Source organism: Glycine max, chromosome 10 (assembly GCF_000004515.6).
Source record: "Glycine max cultivar Williams 82 chromosome 10, Glycine_max_v4.0, whole genome shotgun sequence".
Lineage (NCBI taxonomy): Eukaryota > Viridiplantae > Streptophyta > Magnoliopsida > Fabales > Fabaceae > Glycine > Glycine max.
Genome location: NC_038246.2, coordinates 23,117,948 through 23,133,489, shown reverse-complemented (window position 1 = coordinate 23,133,489; position 15,542 = coordinate 23,117,948). Strand labels below are relative to the sequence as shown.

The following is a 15,542-nucleotide window of genomic DNA, read 5'->3' as shown; positions in this document are numbered from 1 at the left end:
AAGTTCTTCGAGGGAAGGTTGTGGAGGGGCCTCAACTGTTGGCTATTTCTGGGGTTGTTGCTGTTGTTGGATTGGTGGAGGAATGTATGGTCTGCTTGGGCCAGCAACATTTTGGAAGGAAGGAGCAGGCTGCTGTTGTTGTTGCTGAGGGCTGGACCATCTGAGGTTAGGGTGATTCCTCTATCCAGGGTTGTATCTGTTGCTGGAGAGGTCATAATTGTTCTGCTGTGGTTGATTTTGCTGCTGAGGTTGAGGAGGTCTATTGTAAATATTTGCAGCATAAGCTTCAGGCTGCTCAATTGCCCCAGGTTGCTGCATGGAAGGGCAAAGGTCTGTATGGTGGTCAGCAGAGGAGCACAAACCACAAACCCTTGCAACAGGTACAAATTTCTGATTCAAGGCCAGCTGGGTTACCAAGTTAACCAATGCATCCAGTTTTCCTTCAAGCTTCTTAGTTTCAGATGATGCAGATGGGTTTGTAGCTACCTCATGCACTCCTCTAATGACTATGGCATCATTTCTGGCGCTAAACTGCTGGGAGTTGGAAGCCATCTTCTCAATTAAATTTCTGGCTTCAGCAGGAGTCATGTCTCCAAGGGCTCCACCACTGGCAGCATCTATCATACTTCTCTCCATATTACTGAGTCCTTCATAAAAATATTGGAGAAGAAGCTGTTCTGAAATCTGATGGTGGGGGCAACTGGCACATAGTTTCTTAAATCTCTCCCAGTACTCATACAGGCTCTCTCCACTGAGTTGTCTAATACCTGAGATATCCTTCCTGATGGCTGTGGTCCTAGAAGTAGGGAAAATTTTTTCTAAGAATACTCTCTTAAGGTCATCCCAGCTCGTGATGGACCTTGGAGCAAGGTAATACAACCAGTCCTTTGCCACTCCCTCTAATGAATGAGGAAAAGCCTTCAGAAATATGTGATCCTCTTGGACATCTGGGGGTTTCATGGTTGAGCAGACAATGTGAAATTCTTTCAAATGTTTGTGCGGGTCTTCACCTGCAAGGCCATGAAACTTTGGAAGCAAATGAATCAGTCCAGTTTTAAGAACATATGGGACATCCTCATCAGGGTATTGGATGCACAAGCTTTCGTAGGTGAAATCAGGTGCAGCCATTTCCCTTAGAGTCCTCTCACGGGGTGGAGGTTGTGCCATGTTCTCAGAATGTGCAAAATCAGAATGATTAGAATCAGAATGCTCAAAATTATAATGCTTAAGATCAGGATGTTCAAAATCACCAATAACAGAATGCACAGATTCACCAGTAATGGAATGCTCAGAATGATCAAAAGGTATAAAATGATGCCTAACTAATCTATGAAGTGTCCTATCTATCTCAGGATCAAAGGGTTGTAAGTCAGATGGATTACCTCTAGTCATACACTACATTCAGCATGCACACAACTAGTTGCCTTATCATGTAAATAAAGGTGTAGGTTTGAACTACAGCTACCCTCAAATGATATCCAAATGACTTGAAATTTTGTGAGCAACCTTATAAAATGATGAGAAGATAGCACAAAAAATTTCAGACAAAAATTCAAAGTCTAACTATGAAAGCTAAAAATGGTAAGTTAAGAAAAATAAGTGAATAAAACTTGAAAAATAAAAAACTTTTGACAGAATCGCTTTTTTTGGACGATGGAGACCTCAGACGGCCTATGGCAGGCTGCCACGGCGCAGGAAATTTCTTTCTACCCCAAATGCATATATAATAATTGCGATTCTGATAACCGGAGCAAAAGTTATGGCCGTTTGAAGTTTTGACAAACACAAAATTTGCTAGTTTTTTGGAACTTTCAAATCTGACCAAACTAAAGGCTCTAGCTATTTTTCCCACAAAATATGGATTAAAAGAAGTTACCACAAAAAAATTCAGCCAAAAATAACAACCCTAGCTACTAAAACAAAAAATCTCAAATAATTCAGCATGGGTGGTCGCTAAAATCCGTCTCTAATTGATTTCTACTACTACTCTGTTTTTGCCGCAAGCACAATCTTCACAGCAAAACATCCAAGACTGAAACAGGGGAAACGCTTAATGGAAAAACTGAAACAGAACACACATTAAACAAAATACCAGGACACTAAAACACACTAACACACATACTAACACAATACTAACAATTTAAACATAAAACACGAAAGGATTAAACACACAACACTAGCTAGCTATTATGAACCGTTGGACACTGCTCCTCGGCAACGGCGCCAAATTTGATTGAGGCCGTACCCGAATCAAATAAACATGAAAATGCAGTAACTAGGAAGTGATCCTAGGTCGTTTCCCAACGAGCAGTGACAAACCAAATGTTCATAATATACTTGTAGTAACAGTAACGATTGGGGGGGGGGTTGTTTGTTTTGTGATTAAAGAGCAGAGCAAGTAAACAGGAATACGAAATTACTAATATTAAAAACGGGTTGTTTCCTTTGATTCAGAAGCCATTCTCTTATCCTGGGTTATGGAGAATTCGTCCCTAACAGTCAACCACTTAATCCAACCCTATTTCAATTTACTAAGCGAAAATCAACTTAGGGTTGTCAATACGTGATTAGGCACCACATACACCAGTTAGCCCTTCGTCCATTAAGCATGAACGCAAGTTAGGCTCAGAGGCAATTAATCGAACACGAAGCGTGCACTGATTAATATTCACGAATTTGGGATAACTGGTGAAGGGAAAACTGCCAGGGAACCACATTTCAAGCGAAACCTCAAAGAGAGTTGGGCTTTGTCCTCAAAAGGAAACAACACCAAAAAATCTAGCCTTCCATGGATTCAAACAGAAAACGCAAATGAAACATGAAGCAGAAACGTAAATGAACAAAAACGTAAATGAACAGAAACGTAGATGAAACAGAAACGTAAATGAGAGTAGAAGAAGAAGCAAGAACGAAATTGTAATTAGGAACAGAAAATGTAAAATTGCATTACGTGAACAGTAGCATTAAGCAGAAAAACGAAAACCCTAAAACAAAAGCTCTGAATAATGAATAGCATAACATAATGCCTTGCACGAATCCCAAGGCTGCTATTTAAAAAGAGTCACTCAAAGTCACTGGGCCCTATTACAATACTCTGGCCCAAAACGAAATAAACACTGAACAACATAAAATAAAATTGCGAAATTTCCTAATTAGAAATTAACTAAGGTAAGCGGTGCTTAATTTGCCCTCTTCAAGTCCATAACCAAAATCCGGATTAAGCCCAATGTTTCATTAATTCCTGAAATTAGATTAAAAACATCAAATTAGCTAAATGAGCCCAAATAATAAAACTGTCTGATTAATTGACAATTAAGACCAATCAGTAATTAAAATGGTGCAAAAAGGGTTTAGAAAATAGTAGAAAATGATGGCACATCATATATATATATATATATATATATATATATATATATATATATATATATATATATATATGTGTGTGTGTGTGTGTGTGTGTGTGTATTGTGATGAATGATATTGTTGTGGTTGTTTGATTTGTGTTGTTTGAAGACCTGTGAGTGTGAATCTCAGGCATGAAAGATATATATGTATATATGTGCGAAATGCAATTTGTTGTTGATGTTGCTATTGAGGATTTTAATTGATAAGTGATGATAATGATGATTATGATGATATTGATTTGAGATGACGTTGTTAATAAAGACCATGTCAACATGAATTGTTATATGTGAATATAAAATGAGGTTTTTGTTGTTGTTGATAACGTCATTGAGACGAGATGATATTTATGTTGAAAATGACATGGAAATGGAATGTTGATTGATGTTGGAAATGCATTAGCATGTGCATGTTGTGTATCTTCGTGGGGGGCACTGTGCACTGACCCTCCAGGGTCTTTGGCACTAGCTTTTGGTCGCGTTCATACGTTGGATGTTGTGTATGTTCATGGGGGGCACTATGCACTGACCTTCCAGGGTCTTTGGCACTAGCTTTTGGCCACGAACATATGTCGTATGGAGTGTATGTCATGGGGGGTAGAGTGCACTGACCTTGTCGGATGGCCCAGACGTGGGTAACTAGCATGGTTAGAGAATCTAAGCATTTCTGAGGGGATGCTTAGGCGCTTTAATTGGTCCATGGTCTTTGGCACTTACTTTTGGCCGTGATCATAGCTTATACGACACAGGAAATAGAGTAACTATGGCCAAGTGTACTTTGTACTAGGGGGCTATCACCTGGTAGGGAACACCTTTGGGCTCCCAGGCTGATCACCTATGGGAGGGGGGCTGTTACGTGCACAACCGGGTGGTCTCGACAAACTCAGCACAGTTCCCTAAGTGAGAGTGTCGTGTGGACACGCTTAGGCTATTTCCTGAGGTTTGGTTGTTGTTGGTACGTACCACATTGCATCTGAGTGTTGAGTCAGGTGCATACATCATTCTGTGCAGTCTTGATTGGGTCCATGGATGGATGATGAGTAATTGTTGGATGTGAATGATGAATATTTGTTGGATATGAGTGTTGAATAATGATTGTTATGTATGCTTATCATGTTTTCCTATGTTCCTTGCTAATTGTGGTTATTTGGAATTGGTATTGGTTCTTTTATAATAAACTCACCTTGCAATTTTGTATCGTGTGGTTGATACCTGTGATGATCACGAACCTTGTTCGTGGGAGCAGAATGACAGTGGCAGGGTGTAGGGAGTAAGATTCTGGTGAGGAGCTGCCGAGCCGACGTGATGACGTTGGCATTATTTTGGGAGAGAGTTGTGTTTTGTAATCAACTCCTCCGTAGTTGGTTTTTAAGTTTTATTTTGTTGAGTTAAAGATGTAAAACTGGAATTTTAATTTTATATATATATATATATATATATATATATATATATATATATATATATATATATATATATATATATATATATATGTGAACATATTTAATTTTCGTTATGTGTAAGACATGTACCGAATTATTGTTTCTATGTAATTATGCATATTCACTTAAGTAATGGCGTGTTGATGGATGAATTTATGTTGTGACAAAATCACTTCTATTTTCATAATCAAAAATTAAGGGAGTTCTTTTTATAAAAATTGAAATTATCGAATATTAGAGTGTGGATACCGTAGCGACGAGGCGGGTCGTTACAAGCCTCGCGCTAAGTGTATCTTTGGTCATGCGCTAAGCCGAGAGTCTAAAGCGCTTAGTGCCAAACCCTTGCATCTGAGGCTGATTTGGTCCACTAAGCTGGCCAAGGCTAAGCTAAGCCAATTCCAATTTGATCTAAATTTGGCTAAGCGACAACCTAACTGCTAAGCGTAGTATTGTTTGGCTAAGCACGACTCGTTGCCGCCAATCTCATTTCCTTGTGGCCAGAACTGGGGTTCATGGAGCTAAGGGCCAGTCATGGCGGCTAAGCTGAATTCGTTGCGGCAATGTAAGCGCTAAGCGATTCCTTATCCGCTAAGCGCTCTCTCCTCTGTACTTAAGATGCACCATTTTAGCTAAGTCGGCCCAGAGCTCGGCTTAGCGAGAGTTGCAAGTTTTTTTATCTGCATAATTCGCTAAGCAGTATTATCCAAGCGCTAAGCCAAGCCCTCTATGTGTTAAAAAAAATAAAAAAATAAAAAATAAAAAAAATATAAAAAAATATATGTGAGACCCAATGAGGTTGCTCCTCTAGAGCCCGCTCCGGCATGGGTTGAACCAATGCCAACTGAGCCACGAACTCCAGTGGTGAATCCACCTTCTTCTCCTGAGCTTGAAGTAGTTTCTCCATCTCCACCTTTGATTGTCATCTCCGATGCATCATCAGATGAAGTTGCTACCCCTCCTAATTCACCAGCTGGAGAAACAGCTGACCCCCCTGCTTCCCAGTTGGAGGAATTGCCGATCTTTCTGATTCGTCATCTGGAGAAGCTGTTGCTCTTATTGATTCCCCAGTTTAGACACTGTTGACATTATTGATTCTTGATGATGCTTTTTTCTTTTTAGATTATTATTATGATTATGGTTTCAATACAATATTTCTTTTATGTTTATATACACTGCTAGTTTTTTTATGGGTAGTTGGTTTGCTCATTCTAAAGCATATGGAACAGTTTGACTTGATTTTGATGACATGGCAGTAAAACACTTTTATCTTTTTGTGAAAATTGGTGTATGATTTGGTTTTGAATTGAATGCATGATTGTGATGGAGTTTTTGTTTCTTTTCATGAGTTGAGCAAGTGTGTATGTTAGACAAAGAAAGAACAAGAATGAGAACTTGCAATTGGAATTGTTAGTCAGTAGACAGATTGATTGTGAAAGAAAAGCTTGAACCAAAACCGGTGAGAGTGTGAACTTAAACTGTGAGTGAACGACTAGCTATGAGTAATAATCTTTGCATCAATCTCTGAATTTTAGAATGAAATGTATAAATGAGGACATGATGAAGGCCATGATTGTGCATATACAAGCCTTTTGACCAAAAAACTTACCTTGGATTATAATTGTATCATTTGCACCCTTTGTGAGCTAAATGATTTTTTCAATAATTGAACCCTGAACTTGAATGATTATCTCCAGATACCTTGTTTAGATTCTAGGAGAGCATATAGTTCAAGGCAAATTTACCCCAAATTTGGGGGAGTGGAACTAATTAGGATGCAAAGAAAGAGATAAAGCATCAACACACACAACAAATAAGTTGTGAGTTAAAAAAGAAGAAGAAGAAGGAAAAATAAAGCAATCAAAGGAAATGTGTGCTAATGTAATAAGGTCAAAAGCAAATGAAAGTGAAAAGATAGTGAGCAAGCTAATTGTATTAAAAAGATCACTTGGATAAGTCTAGGATTTGTGCTCTCTTAGAATCTAAGCCTTTGAATCCTAGAAAAACCAATGAATTTTTGTAGCCAAGCCTCACTACAAGCCTGGGAAAGTCCTTCTGATTCTGTTTATACATTTTTTACTTTATGGCATGAGATGAAGTGCAAAGATTGGACCTCTTGCTAGTTGTTATTAATGAATAACTTAAAAACTTATGCGTGAGTGAAACAGTGGCCGTGAGACTGTGGTTTAAGCTACTTGCCTTGATACCTGTCTTATGCCTAACTTCATCTGATTGTTTAGGTTACATTTTATTCTTCTCTTTGGATAACTGCATGCCTTGTAAAAGACAAGTGATGAGGGCATTTTGCTTCATTCTCTTATCATGCAATCAGTAACTTTTGTTGCATACACCTTTGTACATAGTCACTGCATGTTATTGTCACTTGGGAACCAGTGAATTGTTTTTTATTTGCTTGAGGACAAGCAAAACCACATCATATAGTCGCACTTTGTGCATGTCCTTCATGCTTTACATGCCTCATGACACCTAAGCACACTTAGTGGAAAATCTTGGAATTGATCTTGGATTAGTGGGCTGAACAATAACTAAAATTCACTAATCATAATTAGTGAAATTTTGGCTCCAAAGTTTGGCTCCACAAATTGAATTTCAAATTCTAGTGAAATTTGAATTGAAATTCAAATTTCCCTCCAATTTTGTGTGACACTTAGGCTATAAATAGAGGTCATGTGTGTGCATTTTTTTAACTTTGATCATTTGAATATTAACTTCAGATTTCAGAGCTCTTTTAGAGCACAAAATTTCGTGCTCTTCTCTCCCTCTCCCTTCATTCATCTCCTTCTTCCTCCAAGCTCTTATCCATGGCCTCCTATGGTGGTGAGCTTCTTCTAGACTCATCTTCTCCTTGAAGTGGCATCTCCTCTCTCTCTTCCTTCTCCATTCCACTACCATTCATCTTCCAAGAAGCAAGAGAATCCATTGATGAAGAAGATCCTAGGCCTACAAGCTCCAATGGAGCTTACATCATGTGGTATCAAGAGCATCTTCATCTAGGTGATGTTCTTTTGCTTCCTCTATCTTTTTGTTCGGTGAATTATCTTTAATTCCTTGTTCTTCATCTTATTATCCTTGTATATCCTCCATTGTCTTGTGGTTTGGTGCTGTTTAGAGTAGATTAAAAAAAAATAAACCGATTAAATCTTAGATCTACACTTGTTCTTGCATTTCTATGGTTCAAATTTTGTAGATCTACTCTTGAATCTTGTTTTTGTGTTGATTTTAGGTTCTATCATTTTTCATTCATAATATTCTTGTGCTGAACCTTAGATCTAAATGTTCTTCCAAAATATTGATTAAAAAAAAACACAAAAATCTAAGTGTAAATCACTTAATCCATGTTGTCTTAGAGTCATGTTTAGTCATAGTAATTGTCACATTATGTTCTAAGTTTGTGTTGAATTTTTATTTTGTTGATTGAATTCTAGATACATTTGTTCATGTATTCTTGTCATTCTTAGCCTATCTTTTGAATTTTGATTCTAATTCATGCATGTTATTTAGTTCATAACATGTTCTAAATCAATTCCTAGAAGTAGTCTTGTTGTTGAACTCTTTTTTTTGTTTTCTAAGTTTCCTACATGATGCCTATGATGAAGTTGAGTTATGGTGCTGAGTTGAGGCTGGATTTGTGAATCAAATAAGTCTTAAGCTCTCTTGAATTGTGTTGTTCAAGATAATTGATCATAAGCAAACACAAATTGTAACTATCCAAGCCTTAAGCAACATAAACACTACTCTTGATTTCTAGGTTGAAATCGCTGGTGCTGGCAGCTTCAACATACGAACTTGTATAAATTACTGGGAATTGGTCACAACGTTTTTTGAGCTGAAATTTTTACTGAATTTTCTAGACATATGGAACAAAATTATAAAAAAAACCAAGCGATTTGGATTAAAGGAAAAAATAAGAAAAATCGCACAAGTTGGCAGAAAAATCAGTGTTCAGGAAAAAAAAAAGTGAAAGAAAAGTGTGCTTGTTATTTTGGCTCAAAATTTGTTCTATAATTGGTGCCTATTTTATACCAATCCTAGTTCTGAAATTTCAATTGAAAATTATTGTGAAAACAAGTACCAAAACTAGAGGTTTCTTGAGTCTTTTTTTTTTTTTTAGTTTTTCTACTCTACTCTAGAGCCATTCTAGGTTTCTCTTTGAGTTCCAACTTGTTTTTTTGTGCTTTTCATTGCTTTAATTGTTGAATAATCCTTGGAAATTTGTCTTGTTAAAAAAATCCCAGAGTTTCAAGAACCTCAGGATTTGAGGTCAAATCCTTTTCAAGGGGGAGGGAATGATGCAATCCTACCCTGCAAGGGCATTGGATAGAAAACTCCAAGTAGATTGGGCCAAAGATGCAAGAGAAGGCCCTAGGGTTCTTATGAGCCTTAGGGTAGATTTCGGACCCATGGGCTAAGTACGAGCCCACTTATCTTTGTAAATATTAGATTAAGGTTTCATTATTTTTGGGCCTTGTATTTAGGGCTCCATAATGTAGGCAGGGTACCCTAGAAATATAGGATTTTTCAGCCTTTGTATTTTAAGGCACCTAGACTAGTTTTTGTATTAGGGGTAGTTTTGTAATTTCACATGCACTAAGTGAATATTTGATGTGTGTTGGGAAATAAATTTAATTGAATTGGTAGAAGCCCAATCCAATTAAATTTTAGAGAGGGAGGTGAGCATTTGCTTACTACACCCCATTGTCACATCATATAGTCACACTTTGTGCATGTCCTTCATGCTTTACATGCCTCATGACACCTAAGCACACTTAGTGGAAAATCTTGGAATTGATCTTAGATTAGTGGGCTGAACCATAACTAAAATTCACTAATCATAATTAGCGAAATTTTGGCTCCAAAGTTTGGCTCCACAAATTCAATTTCAAATTCAAGTGAAATTAGAATTGAAATTCAAATTTCCCTCCAATTTTGTGTGACACTTAGGCTATAAATAGAGGTCATGTGTGTGCATTTTTTTAACTTTGATCATTTGAAAATTAAACTTCAAAGTTCAGAGCTCTTTTAGAGCACAAAATTTCGTGCTCTTCTCTTCCTCTCCCTTCATTCATCTCCTTCTTCCTCCAAGCTCTTATCCATGGCCTCCTATGGTGGTGAGCTTCTTCTAGACTCATCTTCTCCTTGAAGTGGCATCTCCTCTCTCTCTTCCTTCTCGATTCCGCTGCCATTCATCTTCCAAGAAGCAAAGGAATCCATTGATGAAGAAGATCCTAGGCCTACAAGCTCCAATGGAGCTTGCATCACATTGTCGTCTTTGAAATGTAAGTGAAGGTCATTATCGCCTTTTGAAAACATGCATGGCAGTGTTAAAAAAGGCACACAGCGTGTTTGCTTTGTGCCCCTATTTTAGGGACCTAAACGGGAGGAACCAAAAGGCTTTTAGGGATAATTCCCAAGGTGGTCATATCTCTCTTGATGGTCTCTAGAGGTATCATCCCCTTTGAAGAACATATTGCAACAGTAGGGACTACTAGCAACAATATGTTATCAAAGAGAAAAACTCTAGATGAGGGTTCACTGTTATCAAGCAAGTCGGAGACCTAGCATGACTACAGATTCACCTCCACTCCTTATGTTACCATGGACCTGGGTATAGGGCCCCTTTTCAACTCACCGTGTGTGCAAATAGTGTTGGTGTTGTGTGCATCAAATCAATAAATATCTATCTCATGCATACATCTCAAAAACACACTAAAATCATCATAGAGTTATATACAAGAACGTAATAGAAATAAAAGGAAACCGACAAAAGAGGAAGTCATGATATTGCACGAGATTAGAAGGCCTAACTCTCTAAAAACAGTCCCCAGTGGAGTCGCCAACTGTCGCAACCTACCCTTCGACGGGAGGGTGACGCGGGGCTTGCGGGTGTGTCTTCCATGGGAGGAAAATGTGCGGAGTCGCCACCAACGTTTATTCGAGGTTCTGGAGTTATATTTACGCACGGGAAAGGTATTAGCACCCCACGCGTCCGTCACAAGGGACGACAACCTTTAATCAAGTGTGCAAATATGACTTCAATTTTTATTTTCCTTTTTACATTTTTTTATGTCTTTTTATGCTTTTTGTATTTTTGTGGTCGACAAGGGTGTTTCCCTTGCTCCTACGTATTCCTCGATTTGTGGTAAGGAAATCAGACCTACGTAGTTCTTTGAGAACTAAACGTTGGTTAAGTTGTTTTTATCCTTTTTTGCAAGATATATTTTGACCAAACAAAAGTCGTTTAAGGCATTGGACCATTAAACGATCTTTTGATTTTGAAAGGAGAGAAACGTTAAGGCGTTGGACCATTTAACGATCTCTTGTGTTTTGAAAGGAGAGAAACGTTAAGGCGTTGGACCATTAACGTTCCCTTGGGGTGGTCGAAAAAAGCGGGGCTTTTGCTCCTACGTATCCTCAATTGCGATGAGGAAATCAGACCTACGTAGTTCTTGCAAAAGCGGTAAAGTTACATGTTGATTTCATGCTTTTGAACGGTCCATGTTAACCGATAAAAGCAAAGAGGATCGTTTAAGGCGTTGGACCTTAAAACGGTTTTTAGTGATTTTTGCGGACAAAACTTGATTTGTGAGTTGATTTTAGCCTTAGTTTCACTTTGGTTATTAGTCAATTGATCCAAGGAAACTTCCAAAGAAAAACGTCCGATTGATTTTTTTGATTATTTTATTCAACGATATTTTGATTATTTTATTATTATTTTCCAAGATATTTTGATTATTTTATTATTATTTTGCTTTTTTTGGTTTAACCGAGGTTACAACGTGAATGATCGGTTAGACTTTGTTTTAACAGTGATTAAACAAGATTACAACACAAATGATCGGTTGAAATTCATTTTATCATTTATTGGGTGAGAAAACAGCTTAAATAAACGGTTAAAGCACGTAAGTAACAGAAGAAAAGAAAACCGAAAATGAACGGAATGAAGATGAAAGCTAAAAAAACAAGAAATGCATCGAAAGTCTTAGATTCGAAAACTTACCCGTTGAAGAACGAAGAACGAACGAAGAACGGATGAAGAACGGTGAAGAACGACGGAAAACCTTCACGGATTTGCTCACGGAAACGCCTCAGAAGCGTTACGGAAGCACTTCAGCTTGGATTTTCTTCACGAAAACAATTTTTTTCACCCAAAACAGCTGAAATGCATAGCCACGGGGGTTAGGAATATTTGGAACAGCCCCTTTCGCCTATTTATAGGAAAAAGGGGGAGGAGGTTGCCACCCAGCTCGCCCAGGAGAGCTGGGTTGCTTCCTCTTGCTTCCAGAGGAAGCAACCCTGCTTCGAAAATATTCTGGAAGGCCCATTCGAATATTTTAAAATTGCTATTTGCACCCCCTTTTTGATAAGTTCACCCCTCCTTCTATCGTATTTTTACGGAAAAGTTACGGAAGCTTAACGGAAGCATATAGGACTTGACTTTATTCTTTTTTTCTCTTCCTTCTCACCCATATTAAGTGAAATATGTTTATTTAGGGTTTTAGGAATTTTAGGGAAGCATTACGGAAGCTTTAAGCAAGCATATAGGACTTGATTTCCCTCTTTTTCCTCTTCTCTTTCACTGATATTAAGTGAAATAGGCTTACTCAAAGTTTTAGGAATTTTACGGAAGCATTACCAAAGCCTCGGAAGCTTCGGAAACCATTTTTCAACAAAACGTGGAGGATCTTGATAAGTTCACCCCCTCCCCTTTGCTAAATGCACTCCTTTTTATTTACACATCCCTGTTTACTAAATACACTCCCCTTTTGCTTTTATTTTGCCGATTCTTTTTCCGTAACGTTATGGAACTTTAAGGATTACGTAACGATACTTGTTTTCTTTCCGTAATGTCACAAAACTTTACGGATTACGCAACCATCCCCTCTTTGACTTCTGGAATGTTACGGGACTTTACGGATTACGCAATAATGCTTGCTTTCGACTCCCGACATGTCGTGGAACTTCACGGATTGCCTAACGATGGGTGTCAAGTACCTTGAAGCGGTCAAGCGAAGGTCGCATCCCACCAAGCAGATGGTCCCCAGACGAAATTAGGGTATGACAGGTTAGTTTTCAATTTCAAAGCTTTGAATTCATTCTATGCACCCTTAGGGGTCCATTCTTGCTTTGTATGTCTTCATTTTCATTATTCTACCGTCAGTATTCTTTCTATTTGTTTTAAAGGAGTTTCGACCGATCGTTTAAGCCGTAATCTCACCTAATCAATGTTAAAATGAATTTCAACCGATCGTTTGTGTTGTAATCTCATTTAATCACCTTTAAAATAAAATTCAATCGATCGTTCATGTCGTAATGTATAGTTGCATTTTTACATGGGTTACTTGTAATGTATCCCACATTTCTTTTGCATTTTTACAATTTGAGACTCTAAAATATTCATTCATATCTAATGCAGAAGTGATTATATTTTTTGCCTTTAAATTGTATTGGACCTTTCTTCTTTCATCATCATCCCATTCTTCTCTAGGTTTTTCTATATTTACATTTCCCACTATCATTGTAGGAATGAAGGGACCAAATTCAATGTCTTCCCATATATTTAAGTCTATGGCTTCTATAAAGATCTGCATTCGGGTTTTCCAATAGTGATAACCCTCGCCATTGAAAACAAAAAGCCTATTAATTGAATTTCCCTCAGGAAATGGAAAGTTAGATGAGGCCATAATTATTCTTGAAGTAACTTTAGACAAGAATCTCGCTCTGATACCACTTGTTGGACAAGTGGCCTTAATAACTTAAGACGGGGGTGAATTAAGTTTCAAAATTTCCCAGTAACAAACTTTTGACCTCCTTCTAAATGATAGGCTCGAAATGCAGAAGAAGAAGCAACAATTTAATAATATTCTTTAAATATGCAAGAAAAAATTGATTGCAATAAAATAAATAGGATAAGGGAAGAGAGAAATGCAAACTCGATTTATACTGGTACGTCCAGTCCTCAAGCAACCCACTTGAGATTTTCACTAACTTTGTCAAAATCCTTTTTACAACTTTTGAACACCCAAGGAATCACTTTCCCTTGTGTTCAGGAAACTCACAATTCAAGAGACAACCAGTCCCTTGATTACAATTGACTTTCTGAGAAGAATAGAAAGATTACTCTCCTTTAGAGTGGATAATACAATTTGAAGTTCCTGGATGAACTCTCAATAGATTTGCAAGTGTTTGCCCAAGAGTTGTTGAGAGAGCATTTAAGAATGAAGTTCTCTTGGAATATCTCTCTCTTGCTTTTTGAAATCAGACACACATATATATAGGCCCTTCATGCCTTTTCAAAATGGTTTGAAGAGATGTGTCTTTTCAAAAAGCTTTTTTTGAATTTTTTCACTGGTAATCGATTACAGGTTTCTAGTAATCAATTACACAATTATATTTTGAAGGGTCATGACTTTTTGAATTTGAATTTCAAGAGTTCCGTTGCTGGTAATCGATTACAAACATCTTGTAATCGATTACAAGTTCAAAATTCAAATTCAAAACCCTTTTTAACAGCTATTTTTCAAAATTGTCTTCTGGTAATCGATTACACTGCCTAGTAATTGATTACCAGAGCCTTGGATGTCTTGGAAACACTTTGTTTTGAGGCAAGGCTTGATCTTGAGTTAATATTGAAGCAAGGCTTTGTTTGTTGAAGCAACCTTGTATTAATCTTGAAAAGCAACGCTTATCCTTTGAAACAACCTTCTTTGATTCTTCTTTGGCATCATCAAAATCATGTATTCATACATTCACATCTTTTGTTGTTTTAGAGTGCATACTCTTGTTTTCGAAATCTTAGCCATGAATTGGCTCAAATTCATAGGGTGTCGTAAAAGCGTTTAAGTAAAATTAAACATAATAACACTTGTTTAATTATTGCACTTAAACTGCCTAATCATGAGCATGCATGCATGTGCATTTTGTCATCCTGTGAGTTGGAGGATAGATGAAGATTCGTTCTGAGTGATAGTCGGTACTACACCAAAATCAAGACAAAGGTAAGCAAAAGGTGATTTGTGGTATTTCACATTTTACTGCGTGATGCCATTTCCTTTATTCAAAAGCTCAGGGGCAGGTACGAGCAGGTGCTAGGCCCGTAATCAATCAACCATCATCCAGCATCCAGCTTAAGACGTTAAAGAAGCGCTACTAGGAGGCAGCCTAGTACCTTTAAAAATTTCTATTCTTTATTTATTCATCTATTTTCTTAAGTTATACTTGAATATGCCTAGTTTATTTGCAATCCTAGGAATTAAGGAAATATACAAGCATAGCAAGGGGATATTTAATTTTCCAAAAAGGGGGGGGGGGGGGAATTAGCTCGCCTGGGCGACCATGGCGGGATCAGAAACATAAAAAGGGGTAAGGGGTGAAGTTTCTTCACCCTAACATCTCCCCCCCCCCCCCCCCCCATATTCAAAACACGCCAAGGCTACAGAATCCACGAAAACCAACAGCCGTAGGTCCTTGTTTGCACATTTTGCTTCCATTTGTTGCAATGAGGTTCATTCCTACAAGTAAGTGCATTATCCTTTGGTTCTTTGGCTTTCCATTGATGCGTTTTAGTGCTTTATTTGCTCATTTTTGCAAAAATCTGTGAAGCATTTCATCCTTGAGTTCATGCTTGTTTTGTTTGAATTGAAGGGTTGTGTGGATTGGCCTTAGGCCTAATGTGAATTCTGAAATA

The 15,542-nt window shown here is 37.7% G+C and overlaps 1 non-coding gene across 1 annotated transcript; it reads left to right on the top strand.

Moving 5' to 3' along the window:
• The first annotated feature begins 682 nt into the window (after positions 1 to 682).
• On the top strand, positions 683 to 789 carry LOC112998301 (small nucleolar RNA R71). Its single transcript, XR_003263337.1, has one exon. It is a non-coding gene; the product is annotated as a small nucleolar RNA R71 (small nucleolar RNA).
• The last annotated feature ends 14,753 nt before the right edge of the window (positions 790 to 15,542 follow it).